This window comes from Papio anubis, chromosome 14 (genome assembly GCF_008728515.1).
Source record: "Papio anubis isolate 15944 chromosome 14, Panubis1.0, whole genome shotgun sequence".
Lineage (NCBI taxonomy): Eukaryota > Metazoa > Chordata > Mammalia > Primates > Cercopithecidae > Papio > Papio anubis.
The window spans coordinates 42,121,872-42,134,061 of record NC_044989.1 but is presented as its reverse complement, the minus strand read 5'-3'; the positions used below and the strand labels follow the sequence as shown (position 1 = coordinate 42,134,061).

At 42.1% G+C, this 12,190-nt stretch overlaps 1 long non-coding RNA gene across 2 annotated transcripts; it reads right to left on the bottom strand.

The window, feature by feature from the left end:
* Window positions 1-540: 540 nt before the first annotated feature.
* LOC103876887 lies at window positions 541-11,471 on the bottom strand. Of its 2 annotated transcripts, XR_636318.4 has the most exons (3): window positions 11,325-11,471; window positions 8,923-9,193; window positions 541-2,528 (listed from the first exon to the last, which is right to left on the bottom strand). It is a non-coding gene; the product is annotated as an uncharacterized LOC103876887 (long non-coding RNA). The 2 variants fall into 2 exon arrangements; XR_636317.4 differs by lacking the exon at window positions 541-2,528 and having other exon boundaries at window positions 7,684-9,193.
* Window positions 11,472-12,190: the final 719 nt, after the last annotated feature.

The window sequence follows — 12,190 nt, the reverse complement described above, 5'->3', positions numbered from 1 at the left end:
CTCTAACTTGAACCAATGCCAGCCTTTACTGGAAGGTGTAAGTGGAAAGAAACTCGGGTATTGGGCACAAGACTTTCAGTAATAACATGGCTATAGGAAAGAAAAAGATGGAGCCAGGCTAGGTATCAAGACTAATAATTTAAAAATGGGAAATAACATACATATGCAATAATAGCAAATAAGATAAGATAGTTGTATTACAAGTACTTTACAGAATAACATTACCACTAATATTTCTACTCCAAGAACACTTAAAACTAGAAATCTATGAAACTTTCTGTATAGTATTATCCCATGTTTAATTAAACATTTACATATTCTAGGCCAGGCGCAATGGCTCATTCCTATAATCCCAGCACTTTGGGAGGCCGAGGTGGGCGGATCACCTGAGGTCAGGAGTTCCAGACCAGCCTGGCCAACATGGTGAAACCTTGTCTCTACTAAAAATACAAAAAATTTAGCTGGGCGTGGTGGCGTCTGCCTGTAATCTCAGTTACTCAGGGAGTTGAAGCAGAAGAATTGCTTGAACCCTGGAGGCAGAGGTTGCAGTGAGCTGAGATTGTACCATTGCACTTCAGCCTGGGTGATAGAGTGAGACTCTGTTTCAAAAAAAAATTATATATTCTACAAATGAATTTCTTGAATAAACACTCTCATATGGTAAGACAGTCTTCTCATTCTATTCTAGATTTTCTGTTTTCATCATTGAGCAACTGAGCATGTGTTATTTTTCAATTAGAATTTTTTTTTCCTAGAAAATAACACACATATAGAGTGTACACCAGAGGTTGTAAACTCAGATTCTTACAGAATTCAGAATGGCAACAAAAATGTGTAAAGTGAACTGGGTTTAAGAAAAGTCAACTGCCAGAAACGTAATCAACTTTCATTTTTACTTAACTAGGGCATAAGTACATAATACAATATAAACATGTATGATATTAGAGATTATATATTAAGTTTGAAATTGAAAAACATAACATAAAAAAATAGAAATATGTAATTATTAATTTTTTTCTTTCATACCTCATTACTACTTTGCTTTAGAACCAGAAATGTGACACTTTTTCTTTTACCCCAACATGTCAATGTTGAGTCTTGCATTTCATGTTGTGATGTGCTGTATAGAATTCAACCTTGAATCTTTTAACTGAGAGCAATCGTTTTATTTAGTTTCATAATGGAAAACAGCTGTTCATGGCTGAGCATTGATAGAATCTTTGTATGATGGTTTTTATATTTAGGGTAACCACTCCTGAGATATTTGTAGAATTCTGGCATTCTAACGTTGCAAAATTTAGTTTCGGGGAATGAATTGTGGTTCAAAAAATTCCATTTATATTACAATATTGAGAAAGGTGAGTTCAAAAAATTGCATCTATGGCACAATATTAGGAAAGATCATTTTCACAAGATTAGAAACTTTTTTGGACTCTTATCCTGTCTTCAGCTCCGCAAGTTTTAGAGAGCAGTTGAAGAGACCTCTTTCATTTTTGAAAACTGATTTCAGCATAGGAAAATGAGCCAGATGATTCTTTGCCAAATGAGTTTCCCTAAGATATAATTTCACTAAGAATGAGAAAACTGAATAGTCCATTTGCATATTTGTGATGATTCTTAAAGAGAGGTACCCAAAAGGGTTAGATGGCTTGTGATATTTACTGAAAAGGCATATACTTTGATCCAATCTTTGCTGGTGAGCTGGGGTGAGTATTTTTGTTGGATGATATGAACAAGTTAATAATTTTTCAGCTGTTCCTCCCCTCCCACCAATGAAAGACTCCGACATTGCACACTAACTACTCTTTATTTATCAGAACAGACGAATGTTATGACTAGTGCATAGCCACTTTATCAGGCAAAGCACTGAACTCTTTATGCTTTTAGCCGTGGGAGTAAATCTCATTCACTAGGCCCATGATATGTGTTCTATTTTAACTTTTTAGCACAAGGCAATTCCTGGTGAATTACTAAGTTTCCATAATTGTGCAAAATTGGCCACCTTAGATTTAAGATTCATAACAAGGTCAGTGTTAACGTTGATCATCTTAGGAGCTCTGTTCTGTAGCCAGGCTTACTAAATTTGACCTGTCTGCTTTAAATTTTTCAAGGCTTCTCAACACACAAAGCTAAGTCATTTCCTGAAATTGTGCCTGTGATGGACACCATGCCCAAAAGTTCTCCAATCACATCGAAGTCTCTTTGGAACCATAAATAAATATAGCTGACTGGGTGGTATTATTTTAACTGGGCTCTCATAAGCTTCACTAGGAAATGCCACAAATGATTTAACTTTTTCACACAACCTGTCCTGTAAGTTCTCAGCCATGTCGTCATCTTGTTGAGCAACCGGTGTTTCTGTTTAGTCTTCCATTTGCAAATACTTGTTTTTGTTCGAGGTATGAATTTCTCTGTCCTCAGTAGATACTCTTTTGTAAACTTACCATTCATAAAAGACTTCAATGCATGAGCAATATTTTCTCCTTCTCCAGAACTTCATTTCACAGTTGTGTCATTTGTTTTATTTGCTTTGAAAAATAAAACATGTTGAAACGTCAGTCCTTTATTTTGGATCGTTAAGTTTCCCTACCAGCCTCACAGCTTTTTTGTTTGAATTCTTTTGATACTGACACATTTCATTTGCATGTCAAACTTGGAAGAATGTTTTTAACTTCTCCGAAAATAAAAAGCTATTTTCCATTTTTTTTTTTTTCCAAACATGCGAACACATAGCTCTCTTTGATGGTTTTTTGTGTCTGTCCTTTTGACTGAGTTATGGATATATATATATGAATGTCCATATAAAAGTTACTTTCTTCCCAACTCTGTTATAAGAAAATCATAGTCTAGGACGATAATGAGTGACTACTGACCCTCAGCCTCAGTGATAGGAAGAGAATGGGGAGTAGTAAGGGGTATGGTGGTACGGAAAACTATTCAGCTGCAGAGGACTCATTCCTTGCTGGAATGTGATTTCATTATAGACCTTCTGAATTCTTAAACCTAAAGAAGGTGTAATGTACAAATAGAGAAGTGGATCTATTTTAAGTATGTGGCTTGATAAATTTTTCATGAATAGATCATAGATCGAGGAACAGAACAGCATCAGGACCCATAAGGCCCCTCACACTTCTTTCCAATTGAGACCTTTCAGCTTTTTGAAGAAAAAAGTATTTGGATTCATATGTGAACTCTCAGTTTCTAAGTTTTGTCAAGAAATTCAAAACATTAAAAAAATCCCTTGGGCCAAACAAAACACATCTTTGGTTAGAGTCAGCTCAGAAGACTACAGCCTGAAACCTCTGGTTTCCATGCTTTTCTTACTGTCTGGCAGCTCACACTTCTCTGCTCCTCCATCTAGAAGGGTGGGCAACCATGTTTGTATGTTGTGATACCAACCATGGTTGACTGGGGTCTTTCTCTGGGATTCTGGAAATGGGACACTGGAATTCTCTTTATCCTGGTGATGGTGCCGAAAGTGGCTCTAGGCCTAGAGAAGGCCCTATTCCACCATTCATGAGGAGCAGAGAAAGCCGATGCCCACAGCGAGAAGGAAGCAGAAGTACAGAGAGAGAGAGTGGGAGAAACTGCTTGGTTCCCCAGTAGTTTTCCAGTTTTCTAGTTCTTGGTTCTAGCCCCTCCTGAGGCCGGTATAGATAAGGGCTGAGGAGCTAATTAGGCTGGTAGGCTTCTTCAAGAATTCAAGAGGAACAGTCAGGTGGGTGAATCACAGTAAGTGATGCTGGTGACAGCCAAGGACTGGCAGCCAAGTGGGCGGGGGTCTCCATGTGAGAGGCCTCTTCACTCAGAGTCACATCCTAGGCCAGTGGGCTGGGATCAGGGGTAGAAGGCCCAGCAGGCAAGTAAAAGATGTATATTCCCTCAGGTGAGCTTGTAACTGAGTTCTAGGTTAAGAAATGTAGGAGACGGAATGATTATTCCAATTCTCTGCTCCTTCCCTGCAACAGAATTATATACCCATGCCCTTTGCCATATGGCTTTGCATACACCCTACTAAAGGAGGTAGAGCCTATATTCCCATCCTGTCAACTGTGAGCTTGACCAGTTACCTTGCTTTGGCTAATGGGAATATGGATGGACATGACGAGCCAGTTCTGAATTGAGGCCTTAAGAGTCATGGAAAGCTTCCACTAGCCCCTTTTTGTGCTGCTTCCATATGTAATGAGAAGAGCCTATCCCAGGTAGCTGCTGGTTCCAGGAGAGAGAGATGGAACTGATCTGTACCCAGCTCACCACCTGAGTCACAGCCCTTCTATCTAACCCACAGATTGTGAGTGAGGAAGATGTTTGTTTTTATAACCACTAAGATTATGGGATGATTTATTACATAGTATTATCACAGCAATGGCTGACTTATACAGAGAAGAACTGGGTCCTAGGCAAAATTAGGGACAGAAGAGCCTGATTGTATCAGAATGGGCCCAGGGGAGGGGAGAGGTGAGCTCAGGCTCAGAGGCAACTTGGTGCGGGAATGTGGGTTCTTAGAGGTCATTCCAGAGGACACCAGATCCGTGTATGATTGGAAAAGGGAAATGAGAGTGGTCTGGGGGAAATACCTGTCACCTCATTGATCATCTGGCTGGAAGTAAAATCAGGAGGAACACAGGAGCCAAGTAGTTGTAACTGAGCTGGTGACATTATTCTAAGCCGTTGTGTCTGCTCAAACTTTACATACTCCCCAGCTCGGTTAGCATTGACTCAGGAGCTGTGAGCATTGGTGGATCTAGTTGTGAGGATCCTGGGAAGGTAGCAGCAGGAAACATAAAAGAGAGCAGCAGCACCGCAGCTCTCAAATGCTCACAAGTGTGAGTGCGTGTGTGTGGCTATCTAATGGTTCTTCTTTTATAAATCTGATGGTTGCTTTCCACCCACCTGCTTGCTGTTTTCGTTGACATCTCAACCTGGAGTGGGTTTGAGGCTGGGAGGCTGAAACATATTCTGACCACATTCACCCGCTTTCTGAGAACTTGTAGGCTCAGATGAAGCCTGTGAAACTACAGACTGATAAGACAACTAGACGATCAGGGCACAATGGGGTGGCCAGTGATACTTGTTGCCACAGCAGAGGATCCTGGGCAGTAGTAGCACAGACAGGGTGTTTCTGATTTTCCTTCTTGAAATTCCTCTTCCCAGGGGCTTCCAAGCTCAGGAAGCTCTTGTCATCTCCTAATCGAGGCAGACGAAGATGAGAGTTCTGTAGGGAGGCGTTTCCACTTAATCAAGGCCAGTCATACCCAAGCTCTAGGATTAGACAGAGATCTGCAGATCTGTGCAGTTGCTTGGGCAGCCTGTTTTCTGTCTCTGCTACCTTGTTATCTGGCCCTTCTCTGAATTCCTGTAGCTTTTCCAGGACTTAAACAATGAGATTAACAGCTATCATTTTTTGAATGCCTACCATATGCTAGGCTCTCTAGTGGATCTTTTACAAGTATTATTGATAATAACAGCAAAGATAACTAATATTTACTAAGCATTTGCTAGGTGCCAGGCACTATGCCAAGCCCTATACTTGTATTAACTCACTGCAAATCCTCACAACGAGGCAACATGGGTGTCATTATTTTTATATACAAATAATAAACGGTGGAGCTCACACCACCATTTGGATCTAGATCGGTCTGACTCCAGAGCTTTTGTTTTTTTCATTGGCGATGCTCTCTTGCTTGATATTGCTCTCCAGCTATGCCGGGACACTGTGCAGTTGTGTACCATAGACTGGGACAGATGCAGAAGGCTGGGATATGGAGTTAGATCAGGAGGATGAACACAGGATGGTAGAAGTCCAGTGAGTCATTCATGAAGGGGACAGGGATAAGGTTCAATAAGAAGTATGGTGAGGCCCTAAAAGACAAGAGGAGCAGGGGTACAGACAACCCAGAAGCCATCAGATGTCCTGGCAGGCAGTCCAGGGGCAGGACAGCAGATCCTGGAGGAGACAGCTGGCCACAGCATAACTCGTAGTTGTGGCTCTGCCCTTTACTAACTTTTGGGCAAATTACTTACCTGCCCTGAACTTTAGTTTCTTCATTTGTAAAATGGGCATAAAGAAACCTCCTTCATAGGGTTGAAATAACTGAATGAGATAGCAAATATAAAGCACCAGTGGCAGTGCCTAGTATTAAGGATGTGCTCCATACCTAGACTGCTACATTTCTAAGATAGGGGCTCAGGCACAGAGGCAGGGAGAACCTAGGCTATCATAACTCAGAGTCAAATAAAGTGCCCTAGGAGCAGCATTCTAACTAACCTGCTGACTGGGATTAGTATTTGTTTGAGAGACTGGAATGGGGTTAACTGACCTCATTTCCATACAGAGGAGGGTGGCTGAACTGAGTGAACAAGTAGGTACTGCTTTTTTTTTTTTTCCCATAGATGGGTGTTGAAATCCCAGCCCCATACAGCAGACAGGCTCTTGTTCAGGACTTTGGACTTCCAGTCTAATGTCCTTTCAATGATACTGTGCTGCTGGTAAATAGACACTTGACATAAAATATGTTCAAGCATGTCAATGGCACATGCATTGTAATGGTTTTGAAACATGTCTGCAAATTCCTTGATGTTCCTCCCACTAAGAGGTAGCATTGAATTCCTCTCCCCTTGAACATGGGCCAGCCTCAGTGACTTGCTTCTAAGGAAGAGAATGTGGCAAAAGTAATGCTGTGTGTCTGCTAAGGCTGTTTAGAGAAGGGAGATACAGCTTCCTCCTGGCTCTGTCTCCCGGAATGCTTGCCTTTGAAACCAGTTACTATATTAGGAGGAAGCTCAGGCTACATAGAGAGTCCACGTGAAATTTTGGACCAGCAGCCCCACCTAAGGTCTCAGCTAACAGTCAGCATCGATTGTCAGACAAATGAGTGCTTGAGAGTTCAGATCATCCTTGAAGTTGTCCCAGCTGATACCAAGTGGAGCAGGGATGAGCTGTTCTCAATAAGCCCTGCCCAAATTGCTGATTCATGAGCAAAATAAATGTTGTTGTTTGCAGCCAATAAATTGTGGATGGTTTGTTTTGTAGCAATAAGTAAATGGATCATGCACATGCATAGTAGAGCACAGAGGAGAAGCAGTAGGATCCAGTTCTAAGACCTTGTGTTCCAGAGTTGCTCAGTTGATTACACATTTTCAGCTCTGCTGTGTGCTTGCTGGGAAAGTTATATACCCTCTTGAGACTGTTTTGTCCTCTGTAAAATGGTAAGATGGTAAGATTGATTGTATGGGTGTTGTATTAGCTTGCTAAGGCTGCCATAACAAGATACTATGGACTGGATGACTTAAACAACAGAAATTAATTTTCTCATGGTCCTGGAGGCAGGAAGTCCAGTTTCTTCGGAGGCCTGTCTCCTCAAGCCTTCTTCGGAGGCTTGCAGATGGCTGCCTTCTCGCTGTGTCCTTGCTTCCTACCATATGCCTAACAATGTTCGCATTTCCTCTTCTATAAGGACACCAATCCTATTGGATTAGGGCCCACACTAATTAGGATTCACTTTAACTTAATTACCTATTTTAAGGGTGTGTCTCCAAACACAGTCATTCAGAGGTACTGGGGATTAGGACTTCAACATATGAGTCTTGTTGAGTGGTGGGGAGTGGGTAGATACAGTTCAGCCCATGACGATTGTTACCAGGATTAAATGAGGTAAAACAAACATAAAGAATAGGTTACGGGTGGACACATCAGGAGCGTTTAATAAATAATGGCCATTATTATTATATATGTGACGTCAACCTGATTAATTATACCTGATACATGCAAAAAGGGGAACACCACTATGTATGTCCCAGGGGAAGCTGTATATTCCTCTCACTTGGATGATAAGAGAAGACAAGCTCTCTACTAAGCGCACTATGTCCCTCCAGCTCCTAACCTGGGCCCCCTGCTTAGTGACGGTGGCAAGAGAGGGGCTAAGGAGTCCCCTCTGGAGGGAGGAAGCAGCATTATTTCTTGACCCTCAGAGACAGCTGCTTCCTTTGGGGACCCTTGGAAGGGGCTCTTTGTTTAAGCCTGGAAGATCCCAGGGTGGTATCAGGTAAGGAAAGACCTGGGACAGTGTACAAACCAGAAGTGACTCTGTCTGCAATTGCCTGGGTGCTCCAGAACTGACCCTTGGAGTCATCCCCACTGGAGACAATTTGGAAAAGGTATTTTCGAGAGAAAGTCTCCATGCAGAAAACCTTTCTGCCAAGTCCTTTGTTTTCCTAATGTTGCCGCAGTGTCTGGAGCTGACTTTTTAAAATGGCATTTTCCTGGAAAGGATTTTTTGGTCTTTTTTGGAAATGTCTCATGTAAAACAAGATCACCAGTGGGCCGTTGAGTCTAGTCTCCCCGGGCGAGCTTGGGAAATGGCAAGTGGGCGGGGGGGAAGTCTGGGTGGGAAAAATAACAAAAAACAAAGTTGGAGGGAAAGCGGGACGTGACAAAGGGGTCAGCATTCTGTGTTAGGAATAGGCTCAGAGCTCAGGATCCATTCCAGTGGGTAAGGCATCGTGGTGGGGAGGGAGGGAGGAGAAGGGGCCCTTGACAGCAGGACTGTGGGAACGTCCCCTGAGAGCCTCCATTCACCTCAGAAATAGACCTATCCCAGGGCCCGCCACCTCCTTCACTCCCTTGTGTGACATAGGTGAGAAGGCAAGAATGATACAACAGGGGCCATGTCTCTTCCATCAGACTGGATTTCCTTCCTGAAGAGAGGAGCTGTAGGTGGCATTCATTCCACGGCTCTAAGAGGGTTGACTTGTATCTTCCCATCAGACTGGGGGGTCCCCAAGTACAGGGACCCTGTCCCTCCTTGACCTAAGGAATCCCTAGAGCTGGGAACCTCCTTCCCTTCCTTCTCTCTGTCTCCGTGAACTCACTGTGTGGGAGGAGCTTGGTTTGTGACCTGCCTGATCCAGTGAGCTACTCACAGTTGCATCTCCACCCTTAGAAGCACAGGCAAGATACGTTGACTGAAAGTCATTGCCGTGAGCAGCTTGTCGCCACCTCTCTCCAGGCCCAGGGCCAGGGCCATTTCAGTGGCCAAGTGGAATTTCTGTGGCAGGAAGACTCTTGGAAGCTCTTTGCAGAGCTGGCTTTCATCCTCTAGGCTTCTCTTCTGTCCACTCCTCAGCCTGCTTGTGCCTCTCAGGCCCGGCCGGCCTCAGGTCTCCTGGGTTTTTGGTGACCCTGGGCCTCAGACTGGAATGAGGACAAAGAGCAGAGGAATGGGTAGATAAGAATTACTGAATCTCTGAATTAAAAGCCACTCTAGGGGTGGTTTTCTCCATTTTTTTTCCGTCTGGAAAGTAAATTCATACAGTGGACACTTAAGAATAGCGGTTCTGTGCCAGGCTCTGCTTCAGACACCAGGTACATAGTGGTAGACAAAGCAGTCATGGTTCCTGCCCTCATGGGGCTAAGTGTCTGATATTTGAATATTTGGACAATAGTCTCATTGAGTAGCCATACAGATTATGCTTAGAAAACCGTGTTTTTGGAGTTCTCCCTCCCTCCTAAGGCAACCCATTTCAATTTTGGACAGCTCTGAAAGTTATAGGTGTCCCTCCACAGATTGAGTCAAAGTCCTTCCCCTTCATAACTTCCACTCACTTGTCTCCGCCTACTTTCACATCTACCCAGGGCAATAAGCCTATTCCCTCCCCTCTGAAAATCCCTCACCATGGTGGTAAACCTGTTAGTTTTTCTTTTGTTTTATTTTTGGCTATCTTATTAGGTATATTCATGTTTAGGGTTGTTTTAGTTTTCTGGAGAATTCTTCTTTTTATCATTTTGTAATTGTTTTCTTTATTTTTTCTGACTTTAATATTGCTTCACCACTTGACTTCAAAGTTGTGGGTTCCTACCACCCTCCCATTTCAATAATTGGCTGGAAAGGTTCAATAATTGGCTGGAAAGGTTCACAGAACTTTGGAAGATGCTTTACTTACTATCACTTTTTTTGGATAATGATCACTTGGTATATTTTTTCTGATCTCATTTCAATGATTCTGTGTTACTACATTTTAAGTGTGTTTACTAGAAAAACCAAAAGGCTGAATTTCTTATTTGATCTTAGTGTTTCTTTTAAGAAGTAATTTTAATTCTTTACATTTGCTACATTGATTGTTAGAACACAGTTATGACTGGTATATATTGCTATCTTAATGTTTTTGTTTTAAACTCTTAGCTTCTTTCGATTCTTTTTTTCTTTCTGTTAGTATATTGACAATTTTCTATTTTTCTCTCTTATTGTTTTAACAGTTACATTTGAATTCTCTCCTTTGAGTGGTTATCCTTAAATTTTTAACATTCTGTGAATGCTACCAATTTTAAACTGTTTTTACTTACAACACTTCTGACACCAAATGGGTGGGTTTTTTTTTCCCCCTGCTCACAACTGTTTCCAACTTTCTGGGCACCAGCTGGGTGTCCTACAATTCAGTTCAATTCTGACACTTACTGACTGAAGTTAGTGTCAGACTCGACAGGTTTACGGGCTCAGTCTCACAAGCCTCCCTTCACTTCAGGTGCCTATTACAAATCGGGTGCCCAAGATACTACCACTTCTGTCTGACTTGGCTACAAAGTTGTGGGTTCCCACCACCTTCCCATTTCAGGTTCAATAATCATCTGGAAGGGCTCACAGAACTCTGGAAGATACTTTGCTAACTGTTAGTTTTTTTTTTTTTGTAAAGGAGCAGATGAATGGCCAGATGAAGAGGCACATAGGACAATGTCCAGCAGAGTCCCAAACACAAGACTTCTGTTCATATGAAGTCGGGGTCTGCCATCTTCCCAGCACATGGATGTGTTTGCCAAGTCTGAAACTCGCTGAACCCCTTCGTGTAGTTTTTAATGAGAGTTTCATGATGTAGACAGGATTAATGAAATCATTGGCCATTGGTGGTTGAACTCAACCTTCAGCCCCTCTCCCTTCCCTGGAGGCTGTGGGTGGAGTAGGGCTGAAAGTTTCAAACCTCTAATCCTGCCTAGGTCTTTCAGGTGACCAAGATTCCTGAATCTGTCCACATACTGTCAACTACCAGTCCTCTTATTAACATACAAAAGATACTCACCACTCCATAGATGCTAAGGGTTTTAGGAGGTGTGTGCCAGGAACCAGGGACAAAGATCAAATACTGATTTTTATTATATCACACTGCAATTTAGGTTTATACTTGGCTGTACATCATAGAAAACAGTGGATTAAACATCTAGGGGTTTATTTTGAAACGAGAAGACTGGAGTAAAAAGTTCAGAGCTAGTACACATCTTTAAGGATATCATTAAGCACCCAGGGTTTTTAAATTTAATTATCCTTTTCTCTTACCCTTAGTATGTGACTTTGTCCTATCTTCATGGTCGCAGGGTGTCTGTTGTTCCTCCAAGCATTTCATCCTTATTTTAGGTAGGAAGAAGAGAAACGGGTGACGGGTAAAGGGCAAAGCATTCTTTCTGGAAATCAACCAGCAGGCTTCTGTTTATATTTCATTGGCCAGAACTGCAATACATTGCTACCTCAGCCTCAAGGGAATCTGGGAAGGTGTGTATTTTTAGCTGGGCACAGTGCTGCCCTGTGAAAAATCAAGATTCTATTAAAGAGAGACTATATACTGTGTGAGTTGCTATAAGTATACATAATTCATGCATATGACTAACAATTTTACAATTAATTAGACTCTGTATATCCTTAGGATGCTCTTATTCTAATTACTCCATCCTAAATTTTATGTTACTAGTATTTAGCATTTTAGGTCCTCTTTTGTCTTGTTTGTTTTGTTTTATGAGATTGGGTCTTGTTCTGTTGCCCAGGCTGGAGTTCAGTGGCACGATCATAGTTCACTGTAGCCTCGAATTCCTGGGCTCAAGTGATCCTCCTGCCTCAGCCTCCTGAGTAGCTGGGACTACAGGCGCACACCACCACACCTGGCTAATTTTGTTATTTTATTTTATTTTTTTATTTTTGTAGTGACAGCATCTTTTTATGTTGCCAGGGCTGTTCTCCAGCTTCTGGCCTCAAGCGATCCTCTTCCTCTGGCCTCCCGAAGTGCTGGGATTACAGGCATGAGCCACCGTGCCCAGCCCCACTTTGTCTTTAAATGTCATAAAAATCAGACAATAGTATTGTTACCGCTATTTTACAGTCAATTCTTGTTTAGATTTACCCACATGTTCATCCATTTCTTCACTTACCAT